Raw genomic sequence first — 22,184 nt, 5'->3', positions numbered from 1 at the left:
TAATATAAATTCAATTTTCTTATAAAAGTGTTGTTTTCTGTTGAGCAGAAATCTTAGCCATGAGGTACAGTTTCAGCTCTCTGGCAGAGACTTAGCATTCAGCGCAGCCTAGGTTATATTTGATTTTTTGCTGCTTTTCAGTAGCTGAAGGAAAATGGGACAGTGTTCCCAGTGCTATCTGTGGGTATTGCAAGAAAAGAAGACATATGCCGAGAGTTCATGACCAAAAAGCTATAATCCTGAACCAGCATAAATTTTAAGACTTGATACGTAAAATTATTATTGTTAACCTGAAATATCCTGTTAGAGTTCTGCAGAGGGGGTGTTTAGCCACTTGTAAGAAGAGATTTAGAGGGGTTGGATATTTGTTGAACACCAATTATCCCTTCTTCATTCTCCTTTCCTAAAGGAGCATCTCCTGAGATGTGGTGGAGACCTCCTGAATACAGGAACGTGTGAGTGGGGATAGTTTCACACCTGACTTAGTAAAAAAACCAAATTAAATAAACTTTTCAAACAGTCTTTTAGTACAGTTTAGGAAAATGAAGTTCATTTGCTCAGCATCAATGTTAAAGCTACCACAGTAATTTTAAACTCTATCTGCAAAGAGATTTCCTGTGTTTAAGGACTTTGCTAGCCTAAAAAAGCAGCTGCATTGTCCTGGCAGAGTAATTTTGGTGCATTTCTAATATTGAATTCTGTATTTAGTTTTATATATCTGATCTATTTAGGAGTCTTTGAATACTTGCAAATCTACCTTACATGAATATTACTATTGCAGTGGAGTATCCTAAATTACAATTCCTTGCTTCTGTTAAGCCTCTCCTTGGTTTGTGAAGGAATGTCAGATGTAGAATGTTACCTATTAAGGTTCATTTGCTCATCAGCCTTGTTAGTTATGGTACCTAAAACATGCCCAGCTAAGGAGAAATACAACCCTCAGAAATTGCTGGTTGGTGACTGCAGGAGTGAAGGGAAGTGCCCAGGCAAGTAAAAGATCAAATCCTTACATTCCTATTTTCCTTCCCAAATGAGATAAGGGCGTCTCCAGAGCCCCAGAGCCTGGGCTGTAGCAAAGAGGGATGTTCCCCTCTACTGTCTGTGATCTGGGCTGTGTCACAGCTCCTGCAGCCTCAGTAATGGCAGGATGACAGCTTGTCCTGTGACTCAGGTGGGAGCAAGAAGAGGAAGAAGCTGTGAGGTTTGCTCCTGCTGTGGTTTTTCTGCTCAGAGTAGGGAAAACCAAGGAAGTCCTAAGTGTCCAGAATGAACAAATTCATTCAGAGCAGGATGAAAACAGCAGCACTTTAGATCTGGGATTTGCTGCTGCTTAATGAACCCAGTGGGCATTCAGAATCATTTTATCCCTCTTCCCAAAACTGGCTTGGGTGAGCAGAGGTGGATGGGTGGGGAGTTCAGATAAATGGCTTCAATTTTGGTCCCTTTCTGGCTGACAGCATCCCGTTAAGATTTACGAGCTGGTGCAGCGCATGCATGCTTCACTGTGGAGGTTTAAATTATGTCATGTGAACTGGCCTTACCTTTCCAGTGGAAAAAATGGTCCCCAGGTTCAGCACTAAGCCATGAAATGCATTAATAGCACCACGTGCCTTAGGATAATGGTGCTATTAGCAGGCAGCACAACTCTGTGTACAAGTAATGGGGCTGCATCTCTTTATAATAACATCTGGCACTTCTCCCGCATGCTCATGCAAGGATCTCAAAACATTCCATAAAAAAGGGGTGTGATGATCCTGTTCTCAGCACAGCTACACCGCTCAGTGGTTTGTTTTCTGCTGCCAGCTGAAGGATGCCCAGGCAGGCCAAGAACCCAGCCCAGTTCTGGGGTGCTGTGGGAGGGTTGTTCAGAGGTGATTTGATGATGATGGTGGAGCAGGATTAGATCCAGGATGGCACTGGAAGTGAAAATGTAGAAAGGCTGACAGAGGCTTATGGCATGGAATGAATGGGTGCTGGCAACAAGAGAGAAAAGCCTTGGTCAAGAGCAGAAAATAATAAATAAATAAAATGTAAAATATTCGTTCTGGGAACTTGAGCCCGAGAGGTACAAATGGTGACATCACCAAACCTGCCAGAGTTCAAGCAACATTTGGACAACATTCTTAGGCACAGATTAGGGTTCTTAGGGTTGTTCTCTGCAGAGCCAGGAGCTGGCCTTGATGATCCTTGTGGGTTTCTTGAAACTCAGGATATTCTATGATATGCCCATTATTCTATGACACAGTTTTTAGGGTATTTTTTATCAGTTGTATTATTAAAACAACTGCATTTTCTGTTAGGTGCTGCAAAATCCATCACTCAATTATTGTCCTTTCCACTCTAGTCTCTGAGCTGTTGCTTGCATGAATCATAGAATCCTAAATGTTGGAAAAAACCTTCAGAAACATCAGGTGCATGGTTACAGTCAGAGATGGGCTCAGATCTGAATCTAGAGGACTCCCAGAATTTCATGGGGTTCCAGCGTGCTACCTGGAGATCCGTGATTTTTGCTGCAGACTTAATGGAATTTCAGTTCAATTTGGATTTTTCCTGATGTCTGGTCTGTGTCCCACCACACCCCCTGAGAATAATTTTTATGATTTTCATTAGAAACTGATATAAGCTCTTGCCTCACTTTGTGTTTGAAGTATTTTGCCCTGTATGATTTAATTGGGTCACAGGAAATAAGCAGCAGGCCTCTGCCCCACTGTTGCATTCAGCATCATTAGTGTTTGTAACTTGCTCTGTTATTATCTAAGAAGAGTTGCACAATTATTTTTATTTCAGTATAGAATGCAATTTAGCCTACTGAAAAGAGAGGGAGGGCAAAAAAAAAAAAACAACCCAGCACTGATTGTATATCCCACAGGACTTAATTAGTTCACAGCTTCAAGAATGCACTGGATAATGGGAAGACATGAATTAAATAATAAAAGGGAAAAGAAAAGTTCTAATGCTCACTCAGTACCTGTCCACCTCCACCTTGGCTGCATAATGAGACGTCAGCTCTGGTGACACTGATGAGATGTGCAAAACACCCCAAAAAACACAAGGAGAGGATGCTCATGGGAGGGTTTGACCAGGCTGGGATGGCTCTGAACCCATTATGCTTAGTGAGCCTTCCCATTATTATTCCAGATCGCTGGACCAGACCTAATCATGATGCAAACATGCTGCTGGAGCAGCTCTTCCCTGCTCCCACTCCCCCTCCTCTGCTGGCCCACATGGCTGATGGAATATTTGGCAGAGGGCCGACACCACGTATTTAGTCAGCCCTAGGGAAGCTGAACTGGTATCCCAGTGAATTCCCTGCAACCCAACCCTCAAGGGGTCCCTGTTGAGGGGTAGGGGCTTAATAAAAAATAACTTGCCAGATAAAAATGCCGTCCTGGATTATGGCTCTGCCTGGGTGTGCTGAGCTGCCTTGGGTTTGTTTTTAACAGGTCTTGAGATTTAAGGGGTGGCTTAGAGTATTGAGGATCTGTGAATTCTTAGCTTGGTGACTGATACAGGGATAACTGATTTGTTCACTTCTCGTGAGAGAAAAAAATATAAACCCCCCACAAAGTCTGTGTCTGAGATATGCACAGCCACCTCAAAAATCCTTTCTGTTCAACTTCCACTTAATATAATCAGGACTAGATCTTCAAATCCCTGATTCCTCTGCAGATCTTAGAATCATTCATTTCCTTCTTTTTTTAGCCTTTCTTCCCCTACTTACCATCTCTCTTGATGCCAAAGTATTTGGAGGTGAGGGAAGCAATGAAATGGTTTCAGCCAGGGGAGATATTTGGTGGTTTACAAAGGTGGCAAAACCTAGGCAGCTTTCAGGGGGCATGGAAGGTCTCTGGCAGCCCAGGACACCCTGGGCATAAAGGATTGTTCCTTTATTACCCACAGCAGGACTGATGCAAGGTCACAGATTGGTTTGGGTGGGAAGGGACATTAAAGATCATCTCATTCCAACCCCCTCAACAATTCTTGAGCTTGTTCTCCATCTGTGAGGATCGCAAGTGATGGGAAGTGACTCTTCTCTTTTCCTCTCATTTTAGAGCTGTCCTCATGCTGTGTGGATGGTTGATGGGTGCATTTTTGGGGGTGAAGGGCTCATACTTGGCAGTCCATGAGGAAAACCATCACAGCAGGATGAGGGTAGTTATGCAGGGCAGGGATCATAGAGTCACAGAAGAGTTTGGGTTGGAAAGGGTCTTAAAAAGATCATGTAGTCCCAATCCCCCTGCCATGGGCAGAGACACCTTCCACTAAACCAGGTTGCTCCAAGCCCCATCCAGCCTGGCCTTGAACACTGCCAGGAATGGGGAAGGAACAGAGCAGATTCCAGTTTGATATGGAATTCATTTGGAGGGGGATAATAAAACAGCTTTTCTGTTTTATTCTCTTCTCCCCTTGAAGAAGAGCTGTGGTGCAATAGATATTTAATTCCTGTGTATCCATTTAGAGAGTACAAAACCAGAACCCTTAATTTGGCCATGGGGATCACAACTTGCTGAGGTTTGGGAATAGTTTCATTGGATTTATTAGCAAGTATCCTGATGGAACCTGACTTTATGTTGTCTTGGGCTGTGAGTAGAGTTCCTGGGTCCTTTGCAACCAGCCAAAAATACCCATGTCACACAGGATGGGACATCAGAAGTAGGACTAGCTGAAACTCTTCTACAATATTTTGTGTGTATTTTCATAAATATCCACTTTTAACAGCCCAGCAAGCCTACCCTTGCATCTCCAAATTCCTTGTTTTCTTAACTTGATATCTTGGTCACAGTGTTATTTTCAGAAGGAGGTGAGGAGTGCAATAAAACCCACCAGACCCTCAAAGAAAAGAAGTGGAAGAGTCCATAAAACAACAACAACAACAACCACCAAAAAAAAAAAACCAAACAAAAAAACACTTATAAAAATCAAGCCACAAAACCAGTCTTGGGGTGTGGAGGCTGCTGGAGCAGAGAGGTACCATCTGCAAGGTTGTTAAGTTGTAGAGAACCAAGATGGGCTCCCCAGTAACCACAGGCAATGTGAAGAGATAAATGGTTGACCCGAGCCCGTGTCAGGCAAGGATTGATGCCACTATCAGCCCCAGTGCCTTTGCAATGATTTTTTAAAAAATCTCTGATAGAGTGTGTTATCTAGTTACTGGCATGAGGGCAATGGCCTGGAGGCAGCAGGGAGGAGGGGGGGAGGAAGAAGGAAAGGAGGAGAGAGAGAGAGAGAAAGATAAAAAAAAAGGTCATTCCAGGAGGACAATCTCTGTTGGACTAAATGAGAAAATAAGGACCTTGCTCTTGAAGGGGAAGGTAAATAAATAAATAAATAAATAATAGGAAAAAGTGGCTGCTAAGTGTGTAAGGAAAGGATAAGCAAAATTGCTTCTCTTCTCTGTTTTCCTTTTTTTTTTTTTTTAATTCTTTCTTTGTTTCTTTCTTTTTTTTTTTTACCCTTCCTTTTAATGGGTTCAGCCTTAGGCTGCAATGGGGAAATTTAGGACTTGGGCTTGTGGTGTGGTTTTATTTTCCCTTAACTTTTTGCTTTCTGATTTGAGGTTTAACTGTTTCCTCTCCTGCTGTCAGATGAAAAATGAAAGACTGAACTGTAACTTTCTCTTTCCCCCCCCACATTGTGAAAAGCCTCTTTTTATTTTCAATCCCACCATCTTTCTAATGTCTCTGAGGAGATTACTTCCTGAATTGTAAGTGGCTTTCAGGGAACACTGTTCTCCCCACCACTCATGGAGCTGCACTGAGAGGTGCATTGGAAGCTATCCCCAGGATATCCTAGGATGGAATGCCATAACCCCCAGGATGGGATGCCAGTCCCTGCAATCCAAAGCACCTCAAAGCTTTTCCATATGCATTCAAACAAACCTGTGTGAAATCAGAACTGAACACCGCATAGTTTAATGAGAGCTGTTTTCCTTTTCCCACTTCCATTTATCCCTGCTCCCAACCTTTAACAGAAACAGATTTGGAGTGAAAAGCACCATTTTGGAAGTGCTGCTCCAGGGAACAGAAAGCAAATCTTTCCCTTCCTGTACAAAAGGAAGGCTCCAGTACAGGTCAGGAGGGTGTGGGGAAGCTCCTGAGTGACTGTGGACTTGTGTCCTCTCCTCTTGCTCCCCGGTGCTTGCACAGAGTGTTGCTGCCACTTTTCTGTTTAATTATGACAAAAACCTCTAACTGACTCTTTCAGTAATTCAGCATTTTGGAGGGGGAAGGATTGTCTGTGTTTGGAACCATGGCTTGATCTTGGATTTGGTCTCACAGAATGGTTTGAGTTGGAAAGCTCCTTAAAGATGTAGATCTTTCCACCAGACTGGGAGTCTCAAAGCCCTGTTCAACCTGGCTTTGTCTCCTCGGGGGAATGGAGTGGGAATTTTGGATGCCTGGGACTGTGCTGGGGTGTCCAGCCTTGGGCTCTGGGAGACATTGGAGGAAGCCTCGTGCCTCCTCCAGCTGCTCATCTTGAATTTAATGGGAAAAGGGCTGAGCAACCGAGAAACACACCTAGCCCAGGCTTGTTCTGCATTGGAGCATGGCTTGACATACCTCATGGTCTTGTGTTGTTGTTGAGACAGAGACAACACAAACCAACACACTCCATTTTCAGAGGGCTGAAAACAGTTTTTATTATAGCATGCATGCTTTTTATACATTCTTAAAAAACTCATAAGTTTTCACTTTACTCATTGATCATGAAAGACAAAGTGCTCATTGGAATAGGCAGTTGCAGGTTTCTCTTATTTATCCTTCTTTTCTTCTTGGTTTTCATGTCAACGACCTTGGTAGAAAATTTTCAGGGGTAAACATGGATCCTCTTATCAAACTTCTCTCTGGCTCACAGAAGTCACTGTAAAACCTCTTCCACAGTCTTATCCTTGTTGTGGTGTGATGTGGGATAAAGATGTGGCCTTTCAGCCCCTTGTGTCGCTAACAGAGGACTCTGTCACCCTCTGTGTCCTCTCCCCAGTCCCACCCAGAGCAGCACTGCGGGCTGGATGCTTCACACGGTGTTTTCTGTCTACCAGAGTCATTGGCTGATCTACAACCCCATCCCAAATATTTTTGGGGTCTGGTTCAGCACCCAGCAAGGACTGAGCATGTGGGCAACCCTCTACTGAAATGTGGGGAGATTTCAGTGGCGTAATCTTGGCCAGAGTGGGATCATTGAAAGGATTCTTGATGTGGCTGGGACATGGATGAAGTTCTAAAGTTCTGAGTCTGATGCCTGGCTTGTCCTCTGCCCATGAGGGCCAGATCAGGTATCCCACCCTATCCACAAGAAGTGAGGGGAAGTCTTGGATAAAATATGTGGGAGGGGAACACAGTTTGATTTACTTCTTTGGGAAAAAAAAAAAAACCCAAACCTGAGAATAACAAAAGCCTGAAAATTTGATCTTTTAGCAAATTCCTGGTCATGATGGGGAGACACAATCATCTTGCATCATGATTTCTTCTGTTCATAGAGTTTAGAGTGAGGAATAGAGAAAGGACAAATAGTATTTGTTGTTCAGGGATTTTTTAAAAGTCTTTTTTTTCCTGTTTTTGTTACTGTTGGTGCTATCAACACATTTAGCATGGACTAAAAATGTGAACTAGGTGTACAGCTAGAGGAAAAAACAAATATAAAGTAGGAAGATTTCAGTTCAGAGAGCATTTATTAATAACTTAAAAAAAATTGCTGTAGCAGGAGGGAAAACCAGAGCTCTACTCGAATGAATCTACTCGAGGCTTCCCCCTGTCTCTAAGGAAAGGGTTAATTTGCTGTGGTTGCCAGTAAAAGCAAGCTGTTTTCGTGATGAGCCTGTAATAGCCGGGTGATAGACTGGCTTAACAACTGCTCGCTAAATGCTGGGTACCACCCCCTGATTGGCAGCTCCCTAAGTGGAAGCCCCTCGTGTCCAATCTGTCCTCGTGAATTGCTGCAGAGCAAAGGATTTCATTAAGGGATTGTGAGGGGACCTCCTAAAAATCAGCAAATAATTACACTGGGGAGGAGAGGAGGGGACTGAGAGCTCTGTGGTCCCTGTGAAGAAAAGCAGACTGCCAGGGCAGGGGAGCATCAGGTGAAGTGGGTGCTATAAACACTTATGCTGGGTCTTCTCAATAAAGCTCAGTTTAGCCCTGTCTATGACTTAAACAAAATATTCCTGGTCAGCTCCCTGGGTGGTGGAGGGCTGGGAGCTGTTAGCTCATATTCAGTTAAATTTCAAATGTCAGAGCTCGTTAGTGGTGATTTTAGCCAAAGACAGTTTGTGAGGAGCTGGGTAAATTTGAACTTCCTCAAATAAAATTGAGGAAAGAGATTGCTGTTTTCCTTATTGATTTATTTTCCTGCTTTCACACATCTTCTCTGGGTCCGGGATTCTGATCAAGGGTCAGGCTCAGCTTCACCCACTCAGGGGTCACAGTGCTCCCTCTTTCACACACACTCTCTTGCTCTTTCATTTTCAAATTCACCTTTATTTGCAGTTTTTCCTCCTTCCTTCACCTGTGTTTGGTGATAAAAGATGCAATTTTTGCTTTCAGCATTGAAGGGAGCTTTTCCCTGAGCTCACCAGTAAAACCAGGAGGGCCGGCACAGGAAGGCAGCACAGATAATTCTGTGGTAGATTTAGGTTAGATATTTGGGAGAAATCCTTCCCTGTGAGGGTGAGGAGACCCTGGCACAGGTTCTTAGAGAAGCTTTGGCTACCCCATCCCTGGAAGTGTTCAACACCAGATTGAATGGGGCTTGGAGCAACCTGGTCTAGTCAAAGGTGTCCTTTCCTCTGGCAGAGAGTTAGATCTAAATGGTCTTTAAGGCACTTTCTTGCCCAAACCAGTCTGTGATTGCATGATTCTCTGAAAGGAATTGGCTCAGAAGAAATTGGGCAGTCAGTGTTGTTCTGCAGTGACCTTTTGGGAGCCCTGTTGGGGTGAGTCAGGGAATGGAGCCACTGAGCTAAAAATGTGTTCAAAGCTGAGATGGCCCAGACAGTGTTGCAGAAATTGAGTTTTTTCCACGCTGAAAGGACTGTAGATGCTGGTCACTGACATGGCTCCAAGCCAGTGCTCAATTTCAGGTCTGGAAGAGGGAGTTTCTGGATTGTCAGGTACATGAAGGATTTGAGTACAGGTACCATGGGTAACAGTTCTGGGTGAGTTTCTCCAGGTGGTGATAGCTGGCGTTTCCACTTTTACCTACATCCTCTTTTGTGTGTGTGCACTGGGATGGCATCCAACTCTCTCCAAAACAAAATTCACCCTTGGAATATTACTCAGCACACATCTGCATCCTTTAGCATTTGTATGAATTCAGATATTGGGGTATGGATGTGCCAACAGGGACCCTTGGGTAGAAGGACCCTGGGTTTCATATCCTGCCAAATGATTTACAGGCAGACAAGTGTGTGTGTGTGGAAGGCCGTGGAGAGTATTATTGCAGGGGATCTGTATTCCCAACAAAGATAAGCTGTTACAGCCCTGTTACAGACAGACGGATGTCTCTACAGCTCAAACAGCTGCAGTTTGTGCTTTCAACTCAAAGGCTCCTCAGTTCAGAGGGCAGTGTGTTGGTGGGGAGGTTCTCTCTCACAATAGGCTCTCATCTTGTCTGATTTGAATGAAGTTTGGGCTAAAATCTCCTGAAATGACAAGAGCAGTTACTGTCCCATGACGTGTGTGATGCTCTCTTCAGTGGAGGAGTTCTCATTCAGGCCAAGTGGTTCAAAGTGCACTGAATTAGCTTCAGCTGCCTTCTGGCTTCTGTTGCGGGGCTGTCTGCACCCCTGAAATTGTCTTTTGTGTGCCACTGTGAGCTCAAACTACTGAAAAAAATTAAAATTAAATAGATGGAAGTGCTGCTCCATCGAGAATCAGTTCTAATTTTAGCTACATAAAATAAATGTATTAAAGTGTACATATCTGCTGCAGACATGTTCTCATTTTGAAGGTGTCTTGTGGTGGGAATGTTCTCCCCTCTTTGTGCAGCTCCTTGTGCAGTAGGGTGGGAGGCTCTGTCTGGATTTATCAGAGTTAAAGAGACACCCCTGGCTGCAGGAAAATGGCATGGGTGTTCCCAGTGTTCTAAATGCCACTCAGTGCTCAGATTCCCATTAGGAACTGGCAAATTCATCTTGGAGTGACAGGGCAAAGGTGGCCTTTGCTGGGATGTGACATTGTCCTTGCCCCCATAACCTGGTGATACCCTGCTGCTTCTGTGACCTTTTCTGTACCAGTCCCATCTTCACCTTTTTACCTTTGTGGCAGATAAGTGTTTTTGATGATGACAATAAAGATACCACGAAGCACTTTTACTCTTGGTTGCCCCATCTGGGCTGCGCGTTTGATCCGAAGGGCCGGCGTTCCAGTCAGATTGCACTATCAGATGGAGCTGGCTCTATTTCCTGCATTATTCTTCCTGGCTGTACCACATTATGCAATTATGTTTGCATTTAAACCTGAGCACTTACCTGTAATGATGCTGTGGCTCAGTACACGATACATTAGAGCAGCAGATAATGCACACAGATAGGCTGAGGGCAGCATGTTGTTGATGTGCTAAAGCTAAACAGGACACTGAGTTTGAAAGAGGGCTCTGAAAGCTCGCAGCCTGGGGAGGAGCTGCTCCAAAAGCTCACATTGCTGAAATAACAGCTGTGCAGGGTGAGATTCTCTACCTGAGGGGCAGGTGTGGGACTGTTTCCATTGCAGAAGTCAGACACCAGCACTATTGGTTGTTGCTATAGGACACGAAACAGCATGGCACGCACACACCGCTGCTCTCGAGGAGAAGGGAAGTTTATTTTCTGACTCAAACATTTATAGTTTTTTAAAAGTGACAGTGGATTGGAGGCTGACAGTGCCACCTCTCCAATGACACTGGATAAACTAACAGTTTATCAAATTTCTCTTCTTTTATGAAAGAATGCAAAACAATAAGTTATTTACAGAAAGTGTGTGAGAAAGTTTGCTACAAGAATGTCAACATCAGAAGGCTTAGAAAATCTTAAAAAATCAGGGCGACTGTTGGTCACTGCCACAACTTCTGCAGGAGCAGAAAAGTCTTGGTGGCTGCTGGGATTCCCAAATCCTGCATCCCTGTAGCACAATGTGAGAGGAAATGATTCTTTCAAGATTGAAAGGAAGCTTAGAGGAAGGCTGGAGAGGAACTTTCCCAAGGGCATGGAGTAATAGGACAAGGGGTAATTGCTTTAAGCTGAAATTTTTTTTTAGATTAGATATTGTGAAAAAATTCTTTGCTAAAGGGTGGGGAGGCCCTGGTACAGGTTTCCCAGAGTTCCTGTCACTGCTCAATCCCTGGCAGTGTCCAAGGCCAGGTTGGACAGGGCTTGGAGCAGCCTGGGATGGTGGAAGGTGTCCCTGCCCATGGCAAAGGGTGCAACAGGATGAGCTTTAAGGACCCTTCCAGCTCAAACCTTTCCAATTTTATGATGAACCTTTGAGAAGTAACTGTGCCTCTGCTGCTGGCCAAGCCCTTTGCACCTCATTACACCTGCAGTCATCCCTGTGATGCAGTGACAATTATGAATGCTGCTGCTCCGCACCAGACTCTACCCTGGGTAGATGGTCATGCCCAGTAATAACCAATGGCCCTGACTCTTGGGCTGAGGAGATGTGGATGCAATTAAGGCAGAATCAACGTTTGTCCTTGGATTGTGTGGTTTTGCTGTCTGATTTCTGTATTTTATGCATAGGACAGACCAAGCTGTAGCCTATACACAGCTTGCTCTCTTCCAAGCACTTTTCAGTCTTTGCCTGGTAAATCACTCTGAACCCCCTGCAAGCCAGGTTTGCTGTGGAGATGGTTTGTGTATAGACTCACCTGTATTCCCAATGCTTCCATGGGAGCTGTGGGAGACTCCAAGGCCGGATCCCACACCAGTGCTCTGACCTTCACAGCTGACTTGGGACTCTTGCAAGAGGTTTTAAAACACAAGGAGTTCCACCGCAAACTGAGGAAGAACTTTACACTGAGGGTGTCAGAGCACTGGAAGAGCTGCTCAGGGAGGGTGTGGAGTTCCCTCTTTGGAGACATCCCAAACCCACCTAGAGGTATTCCTGTGTCACCTGCTCTGGGTGACCCTGCCTTGGCAGGGGGTAGGACTGGATGATCTCCAGAGGTCCCTTCCATCCCAAACATCTTTGTTATTCTCTTTATCTTCCTGCCTGATCCAAAAAAAACATCATCAGCTCTCCCTGGCGCTGTTGGAGGGATGAGCCTCACTCCTCCCACCCCATTTACTGCAGCACCCATGCAGGCATCCTGCTTGCTGGCACATAAGGACATAATTTGGTTACTTTTCCTGCAGGTGGTCGGCAAATTGTTGAGCTAATCTTTGCATTTGCAATATTTGCTCTAAGATTAGTAAGTGTAACTCAAGCTCATTCAATTGGGAGACACAATTTGCACAGTGCAAAGGCTGACACAGTGACCAGGCTTGGTTATCCTGCTTGTGTAAACAACTTGATGCTGTAATTTTCTCATTACCATTAAATTGCTGTTTTTAATTTGTCTCAGAAGCCTCCATAGTTTGAGAAGTGTCTGGTTTAGAGAGATGTGTAAATTATGTGTGCCCTTTAACAGTGCTCTGGAAAGGGAAACCCAGTCCTGCTGCATCTAAACTGGAAGGTTGCACTGAATTCTTCAATGTGTTTACACTCAGGATTTTCAGCAACTTGGGCTTAAAGCTCTGCACTAGGATAGTTTCCTCTATAATAAATAATTAGTCTCTGAATATCATGCTGTAAATGAACATTGTGAAGATTCTTGTGAATTAACAAGGAGTTACGAGAAAATACACATTCTGTGAAACAAGGCTCTTCATGTGCTCCAAGAGAGTTCCTCTGCTTCCCAGGGCATTTTCTTTAATATCTGAAATTGAGATTTCTGATTTTAGGCTCATCCTTCCACCATGACCCTGAGAGACCTAAGAACAGCACTTTGTTCTCATGTGAGTGTGGTAAAGAGACAGGGACCTTCCCAGAGTTCTCATGATTTGTTTAATTATGGAGTGGAGTTTAATTCTGGAGTTTAATTATGGAGTTAGTAGTGTTCATATCCCTGCATTATTTGGTGTTTTACATTGAATTTGGGTGAATTTGTTGCCTGTGTATGCAAAGATGGCTCATCTACACCTGGGATATGCCCCCTGACAACGGTGATGTCTTTTCAGTATCGTCCCTATAAAAGCACCATTAGATTTAACTAATCCTCCGTGTCCTTAATTAAATACTTCTGGAGCAAGGAGCCTTACCTTCTGTGCTTCAAAATTGCAGTGATTACTCCCCTGCTGAATAAACCTTTTTTTTTTTTTTTTTTTTTTTTTTGGTTGTTTTTTTTAGGTTGTTTTTTAAGTGGCTTTGCTGGTTTTGTTTGGGATTTTTTTTTTTCGTTTTTTAAACAGGAATTAAGCTGTTTCTCATGCCATTGTCCAGTTGCAAACTGGCTTGAGACTGACTTGTGCCATGGCCTCTGACCTCCAAAACTGCCCACTCATTTTTTTCCTGAGCTAATCAGCTCGATGAACTATTTACAGTTGGCTTTTGGGTCTTCTCACTGCTTCTGCGGCTGCCCCTGTCTGAGTAATTAATGATGCTGTGGCTTGTTTATGGTCTTGAGTTACTAATGCTCTTGGCTGCAAATGCATTTTTACCTCTGGGACGTGCCAGTTTCCTGGTTCTAGTCCCACCTCACCAGCCCAGGTCAATTTTTTGTGTGTAAACAGATTTATCCTCTAATAGTTTGGGAGAGACTAGAGTCATTCATCAGTCCCATAGAGAACATGCCCAGCCAGGTTCTTCCCTTCTTGTGCCTGTGCAATTCAGCAGAAGTCAGAAAGATTTCTGCAGGACAGCTAAAATTAAAAGAAATAAGAAAAAGGGAAAAATAATCCTTTCTTTTTAATTCAGGGTACAAGCAGTCTCAGTTAAAAATAAGGGTATTGGATAGTGCAGCACATATCCAGCCATGAACCCAGCCCTGACCCTTGCTGTATCAATGCTTTTGGAGTAATTAAAGAGGAACCTGGTGGGATAATCCCACCTGCATTTTAACCTGGAGTAGAGGGTAAAGCAAAGTTACACAGCAGCAGATGATGCAGACAGTGATAAAAATATCAGCTTGTGGCCTTGGAAATGGTTTGTTGGGTTGTGTTCCAGGCTTGCCTCTCCCAGGCAGTCATGTCAAGAATGCTAATTCGTAAGGGAAAACTGAGCTTGTCTCTGGAAACCTGTTCCAGTGTCTCCATGCAGGTGTATTCAGAAGCATTCTGCTCATTTCCATGCTTGGTTTATTCATAGCTACAGTTCCTTCCAGGCTTCTTGGGGATAATATTGTCTTTTGGCATAAATGATTAATTTTTTCACAGTGTATAGTTCTCTAGATATCTTGCTTTCTCCTTTTTTTTGTGTGTGTGGGTTTTTTTGTTTGTTTTGATTTGTTTTTTGTTTGTTTGTATTTGTTTTTTTAATGTGTCTAAGGCTACTTCATTTGTGATTTGTGATTTGAGCACAACAATTTCTGCCATTTTTGGAAGCATTTATTTCAGAAACTAGAAGAAGATGGTCCCATTTTCTCTCTACCTTTGTTGCCCAGTTTGGTTACCAGTGTCTGCTCAGGTTACTGATGGATGGGATTTTTGGGGTGTCCTTAGCAGGGCCAGGAGCTGGACTCAATGATCCTTGTGGGACCTTTCCAACTCTGGATATTCCATGATTCTATGAAATGAAAATGATAAAGGTGAACGTTGTGCTTTCACTGGGAGGATGGAAGTAGATTTTCCATTCCAAACTTTTCCAGGGGTTCTCCTCTCTCTCTTACTTTCTTCTCCCTCACATCCAGCTGGGAAATCTCTCAATCAATGGCAAATTTGGAGCACTGTAGTGATGTGCACATGAATAAAAGTCCCTTATTGTGTTGCTGAGCACATTGTAGGATCCACTAGGCTCCTTGGGCACTCTGATTTCCTAAGAAACTCAGTACAGGCAACTTAAATATTTGAAAGCATCTTCTCTGGAATTGTTAGATGGATGTGCAAGAGAAACACTACAAATACTGGTAATCTGGTAATTCTTAATCTCCGGTTTGTTTCCTTTTTTTTTTTTTTTTTTGGTGAAAATTTGCCCTTTTGGAATGGGCAGGGCAAGGCTTGCCTAAAGAAGTGTTCCCAGTTTGCTGGTTTGCAGCTCTTTCCTGGTTGGTGCTTGCACCTGTAATGAGCATCAGGTGGTACCTTCTGTCCTGAGACTACTTGGAGAAGCCTTGGGAAATCCAGCCTTAAAAATCATAGAATAATTTACGTTGGAATAGAATAAATTATATTCGAAAAGATCTTCAAAATCATCAGGTCCAACCATTCCCCCAGCACTGCCAGGGCCACCACCAAGCCGTGTCCCCAAGTGCCACATTTATGTGTTTTCTGAACATAACTTCTGAACTTCCAGAGATGATGATCCCACCACTCCCCTGATCAGCCTGTTCCTTGACCAGCTTCAGTCTGGCCATTTATTGATTTCATAGCACTGACACTTAAATTCTACTAAGTTTTTGGAAGTAAAAATCCATATATTTGTCTATAAAATGAGGCTTTGCTCTCAGTACAGAGAATATTTTTTTTAGCTTTATACTTGTTTTTGCACAGTATATTTTCTGCTCTCTCTGGGATGGCTTCATTCCATCTTTCCCACAAAACTGTCTATATGCCTACATTCTCTCAGTGAGTAAAATTCTGATACACTACAGGGAATGAAAAGACAATTGCAAAACTCCTCTGGTTTTGGTTTATATAGAAAAAACACTTTTACACTGAGTGGTGAAGTGCAGGCAGGAGGCTGTTCTTAAAGAACAGGATGAATGAGAACCCTGAAATTGTCTTGGGGATGCTGTTATGCAGAGGAAGACCTCCCCATGCCAATTGAAATTCCACAGCTTTACAGTTGCGGTGAGTATTTTCCAGTTAATTTGGCAAAGGGTTAGAGGTGTGACAGGCAGGAGAGGCAGGGATGATGCCAAGAGACAGGTTCAGCTTCTTTGGGCACTGGGCAGCATTTTGCTTGTTAATTCTACTGACTGTAGCAAATAACTTGCATTTGCATCCCTTTCAAGTATGTGTAGGAGGGAGGAGCCTGCACCAATTTGTCTGGTTTAATTATAGATGTTCTACCCACCTTCCTAATTGCTCCTTCATTAAGAAGTAGCTTGTTTCTTTTTTTCCCTAGGAGCTAAAGATAATCAACTTTTGTTTGTTTCTGTAAATATTTTTTTTCTGCCCTTGAGGAGATAATTATTTCTGTTGTTGCATGAAGATGGTGGCCAATACAGGAGGAATAATTAGAGCAGATGGCTGAAAATACTTCCCTTGTAAAAGACATCTAGTATAATAAAATAGCTCCCCTTCTCTTTTGTCTCCTCCAAATATACGTTTTTCTTTCCTTCAGGTGGATGGGAGTTGGGTGAGGGGGTGTAAATCTTTTCCTGATGTATTAAACTGAGGAGCTGTTAAGAGTTCACAGCCTGGAAAGTGAGCTCCCCTGCATCCATCACTGAAATTAAAGTGTTTTCAGATGTGGTGTGGAGTCCTGGGTGTGTGGCGTGGGGAAATGTGCGCTGCACTCCATCACTGGGAATGTTAACCTTGTCTTTCCGTGCTGACTGAGGACAGGAACACTTGCTCTCTGTACTTGCTGGTTAAATGGCAATCTGTCAGCACCAGGCTGCTCTCCTGGGTGTCAATCTCTGATGTGTGGGCAGCATTCCAAAACTTTTGTTCATTCGTGGATGCGCTCACTGGGACAGGGGAAACTTCGTCTTGCTAAAGACTGTAGGAGCCACACTGTGCTTTGTGTCCCATCAGCTGGGGCTGGGGGAAAGGATAAAACTGCCTGCTGGGGCTGGAGTTGGTGGGAAAACCCTCCTGCTTTCAGGTTTCTCCTTCTGGCCATGTCACAGGTGGAACCCACACCTGGAATCATGTAATGGTTTGGGCTGGGAGTGACATCAAAGGACATATTATTTCAAAACCCCTGTCATGGGCAGGGACACTTTCCACTATCCCTGATTGCTCCAAGCGCAGTCCAGCCTTGCTTTGGACAATTCCAGGGATGGAGCAGCCACAGATCCTCTGGATAACCTGTGCCAGGGCCACACAGTAAAGAATTTCTCCTTAAAATCTAGGGAAGAAGGGAGAATAGTGAGCACAGCAGGAAGCAGGATCTGTGTTTAACTACATCCCTGCTTCTTGGTTTTAGTTTAAAGTTAATTTTCTGATGAGAGGATGAAAGCTCTTATCTTTGTGCCTGTAATTGTTACTGTAGTCCTTTTTTGGGAGTTTACTCTAAACAAACCCCACTTAACTAAAGAAATTATAAAGTTATCCCAAAGTATGATCAAATGATCTATTCTGTGTATAAACAGGAGTTTCTCAACACTTTAAAAGCCCAAACCTTGCATTTTGGTATCCTTCCCGTTTGTGAATTTTTTACCAGCCTGGGTGGGAATTTAAGTTTTTCACTGTTATTTGTTCAGTTGTTGCAGTCACTGCTGCTGTTTCTGAGCCCTGGCAGTCACAAGCTGACAAACTGATCCTGAGATGTGTCCCCAAAGGCTGACAGAAAGGCAACCCCAGCCTGGCTGACAACAGCAGCAGCTAAAAAACATAAAATGGAAAGAAATCTGCCTGGAAAATGAAAAAAGAGGGTGCAGTAGGCAGAAAAGGGGGTTAAGGTGCTGAATTGCAAAGAGATTGTGTGTTTTTTAGCTTATGCTACAAAAATGTTATTTTACTTTTATATAATTCATTAATTATTTTGAAGATATGATTGGGAAGGAAAAATTAACCTGTGTTATAACAAGCTATGGGCCTGGTACACAAGGTTTGGTCTTGATATGAGTTGTGCATGGAATCCCAGAATATTTTGAGTTCGAAAGGACCTGCAAGGATCATTGAGTACAACTCCTGGCCCTCACAGGACACTCCAAAAATCCCATCATGTGCCTGAGAGCTTTGTCCAAATGTTCTGAACTCCATCCAGCTTGGGGCTCTGATATGGGGAACCTGTTCCAGTGCCCAAATTGCCTCTGGGTAAAACTTTCCCTAGAAAATAAAATTTCCTGTGTGCATGACACACTCCAAATGAGTGTCAGAGCTGGAAAGCCCTTGCAGGACTCTATTCACTGAATTTTCAGGTCAGATCCCTTCCCAGCTCCTTCTGTTCTTTGGTGCCCCAGGAAGAACAACTGGGGTTTCTTAGGGATTCCCAATGCTGGTGATTTCCCACCCACAGGAGGCTTCTGCCCATATTTTGCAGGTTTGGCTTCCTGCTGGGTTAATGCCATCTGCTGTGCTGGATTCAAAATGTGAAATGTTGCCAGAGTGGGTTTTCTATAGATGTGTGATGTGAGGGCACATCCTGCAACAGTTTGGGGGATGATTTTACCTGTTCAGTTCAGGTTATAATTGTTTATTTAACTCACTACATTGTATAAAACATACAGCCAGAAGAGACTCGTGTCCCAGTTTATGTACAGATTGTCACAAACCCTGCAGGATTGCAGCATCTTTGTTGTCTTGCTTCTCCTGTTAAACCTCGTTGAAATTGGCCACGTTCAGATGTGAGCTCTGACAGTGACACAGATGGCTGCAGAGATGTTGTGGCCTCATAAGCTCTGTTTCCTCCAAATCATCTTTCCAGCTCCGGTGCACACTGAAGCCAGAGTGTGGAGCTGCCACCCCACTGCAGCAGCTGCTGCCAGCCAGCTCCAGCTTCACAGCTCAGGGTTTGTTTTATGCCAGCTCCTCTTTCTCCCATCCTGATTTTCCAGCTCCCTGCCATTTTCCTGAAGCTGGAAAAAGCACAGGAGGGAAATGCCCAGCACCAGCGGCTGACACACAGCTTTCCTTGGCTCTGCAGGTTCCTTCTGGTTCATTCACCAAGCCCATGTGGGGTGGGCATTCAGCCACAACCCTGGCACCTGCAGCTGCTGCTGCTCTTTAGGCTGAGAAGTATTTCAATTAAACACCAGAGGTCAAATACAGGGTACCAGGCAGAGGAAAAAATAGAAAAGGAAAGCGTTTTACTTGTCTTAAAAAAAAAAAATAGTGAGAGGGAAGTTGTGACTCTGTCACCAGCCCTGTTTAATGAGAGATGTGCACTTAATTTGTGTATTAGTTGATGTTATTTTACCACGGGCTGCTTAAGTGGAGCTGGAGATAAACACCACCACCCTTCTGTAAAGGATGTTAAGAATTCTGTTGCAGCTGGAGATTGCGCTGTGCTTTTCTCCCAGAAATCAGGAAGGATAATCACATGGGATTCACAAAGTTGAGGAAAATGTACTGGTGGTTCAGGGCAGGTGTCTGTTTCACTAAACTTGCATTAGAACACGCCCTCTTCTCTCCAAGGTCTTAAGGAGGTGCTCTTTCATCTTAGGGAAAGGTGCACAACTGCAAGAGAAGAGTCACCAAACAAAATTGTTTGATGTCTTTTCTCAATCCCGACAGAGCTGCCTTCCCTCTAACCCCCCTCTGTGCTCTGGTAATTTAAAGTGTGTTCCTTGAACAAACCCACTTTTCTCCTCCTAAAAACAGATTCTTTGGATTTATTCTCTCTGTGGTAATGCAAGGATAGTACAAGTGATTATTAACAGCTCTTGGTCTTGTGTTATTTAGCTGATGTTCATCTGTTTAATTTTATTTATAAAGAAGAAAAAGTGATTTTACAATATTTTAAAAATATTGATTTTACAAGACAGAAATAACTTGAAAGACACACAGGTGCACATGACAGTGGACTTAGCCAGGCATCTTCTCACTGGAAACTTTTAGGTATGGACTGGGTGGAAAAATAGAGAATTTTATGGCCTTAATTAACCCATTTTCTCCCTCTGTGAGGATGGGGAGACCCTGGGACAGGTTGCCCAGAGAAGCTGTGGTTGCCCCATCCCTGGAAGTGTCCAAGGCCAGGTTAGATGGGCTTGGAGCAATGTGGGATAGTGGAAGCTGTCCCTGTCCATGGCAAAGGGGTGGAACAAGGTGATCTTTTAAGTCCTTTCCACTCCAAACCATTCTGGGATTCTGTAATTCCACTGTCAGGTACGAACACTGAGATTTTTGTGCCAGATGGTGTTGGGAGAACTGAACAGATATTGAGTCCTCTAAGAGGAGACAGCAGGAACCAATCAAGCTCAAACATTGATGTTAGGTAGACAGAAGCTTAAATGAAGAACTAGAGTGTCTTCTAGTTAGAAATCCCTAGTTGCCATCTTAAAAGAAAAAAAAAATGTCTAATTCAGAAGAGGAGTTTATTCTTAACTCTTGCAGGGCTTCTATCAACAGCTCACTAAGTGCTAGCAAGTGGTGCTAGCAAGAAGGTCTGGTACATTCCTTACAGCTTGCTTGCCCACGAGAGTTAGTTGGAAGGTTCTGAGTGATTTCAGAGGGTCAGAGTGACTTAAAGGCACTCAGCAAACCTTCTCAACCAAATGTTCCTGTGGATCCCACCATTTCCCAGCTGCCTCCTCCAGTGTCATGCTGATAGCATTGGCAGCATTTGTGCCAGACAGGAGTTTATGGATTTGTCATTTTATGCTACAGCTGGCTTGATAAGCAGTGTACACACCTTTCTATGAACTGTCCCCTCCTCTGAGATAAAAAACAAGTTTAATTAGCTGTTTTTCAGTGGATCTGTTGTATATTTTATGCAATCTGTTTCATAGCATTGTCAATGAAGAGTAATTCACAGCCTCTCTGGAAAGATAATGGGTAAAGGCATCTATCCTTTCAGCTGGAAATTTGTCCTAAATCTCTGAACTATGTAAAGTAATGAAAATTTAACTTGTCCTACTACACTTTGCAACTATGCAAAAATTTTACTTTGGTAATGATGAAGTGGTTCACTCCCTCTGACACCAGAGTTTTAACTCCCAAGAATTTTTACTGCCTTGTGTGTTAATGCAGTTCCAGGCTTCACTCTGAACTGAATCAATTTCCTTTGTAGAGAAATCTTAGAATAGATTGTAGAAAATCCCAGCATCCAGCCAGGGTGGGTATCAACCAGTTGTATCATTTAGCCTGGGAACCATCACTCATTCCCTGGTGAAAACAATTCAAATAATTTATAATCGTTTAAATAATTAGAGTGGTTTGGGTTAGAAAGACCTTAAAGCTCATCTGATGGTCCATGGGCAGGGACACCTTCCACTGGGCCAGGTTGCTCAGGGACAGCACTGTGGGAAATATTCTGTAAACCATCAGGCACATGAAATAAACCTGAAAACAGCACAGTAAAAGAGAATAATGATCATAACATCCCCATTATTGATCCACCTCCACTGCAGCTCCCGAGCAAAAGCTTTAATGCACTCGATGGGCTCCATTTGAAAATGGAGTCACTCTGCTTTGCTTTTGTCTTGAGGTTATTCTTTCCACTGCTGTTTTGGATTAGCACAGCCCAGTGAAGACCACAAATATTTCCATGTCTGGTTTCCCCCCACCACTGCCTCAGATGAGTTGAGGACATTCTTGCTGTTTCACATATGAGACCGAATAATATGTTTTGGATGTCTGTGTCCACACTTGTTCACAGGTGTCCAGGCAAAAATATTCACACCTTCTTCAAGAAATTCACCATTGGGGCCTTAAACAACCTGGTCAGGTGGGAGGTGTCACTGTCCATGGCAGGGGGACTGGAAGGAAATGACTTTTCAGGTCTTTTCAACTCAAATAACTCTGTGATTCTACAAAACCTTCACTGCAAAGTACATGCTTGAAGTTTAGAGATGAGGAGGAACCTTTAAACTCAGGAATCACTTTACCATTGCTCATGAGTCAGTCTGTTAGCTGTTTTCAAGTTATTCAGGGCTTTATTTGGAACTGCTGTGCTCACCCTCAAAACAGAGGCAATAATAACACCAGATAAGCAAAGCTAAAAAGGTATTTGAGAGGAGGAATGTCTGTGTAAATGAGGATGAGCGGCAGGAAAGCCTTTAGGAAAAAAAACCCCTCTAAAGCAAAATACTGCCCATCCAGCAGGATGTTTTAATTCCAAGCTCTTCAGGCTATTTTATGGCATTGCCAGGAAGCAAGAGTGCAGTTCTGCTTCTCAGGAGGCAGAGAGAGACACACACCAGGAAACCTGTGGTAGGTTCTGGTGCAAATCCCTTCTTCCCCAGAC

General features: G+C 43.5%; 1 protein-coding gene across 1 annotated transcript in view; it reads left to right on the top strand.

Moving 5' to 3' along the window:
- PKHD1 (PKHD1 ciliary IPT domain containing fibrocystin/polyductin) overlaps window positions 1-22,184 on the top strand; it is a 238,627-nt gene that overhangs the window by 56,056 nt on the left and 160,387 nt on the right.

This window comes from Geospiza fortis, unplaced genomic scaffold (genome assembly GCF_000277835.1).
Source record: "Geospiza fortis unplaced genomic scaffold, GeoFor_1.0 scaffold106, whole genome shotgun sequence".
NCBI lineage: Eukaryota > Metazoa > Chordata > Aves > Passeriformes > Thraupidae > Geospiza > Geospiza fortis.
Note: the sequence above shows the minus strand (reverse complement) of the source record. Positions and strands in the feature narration are given on the sequence as shown.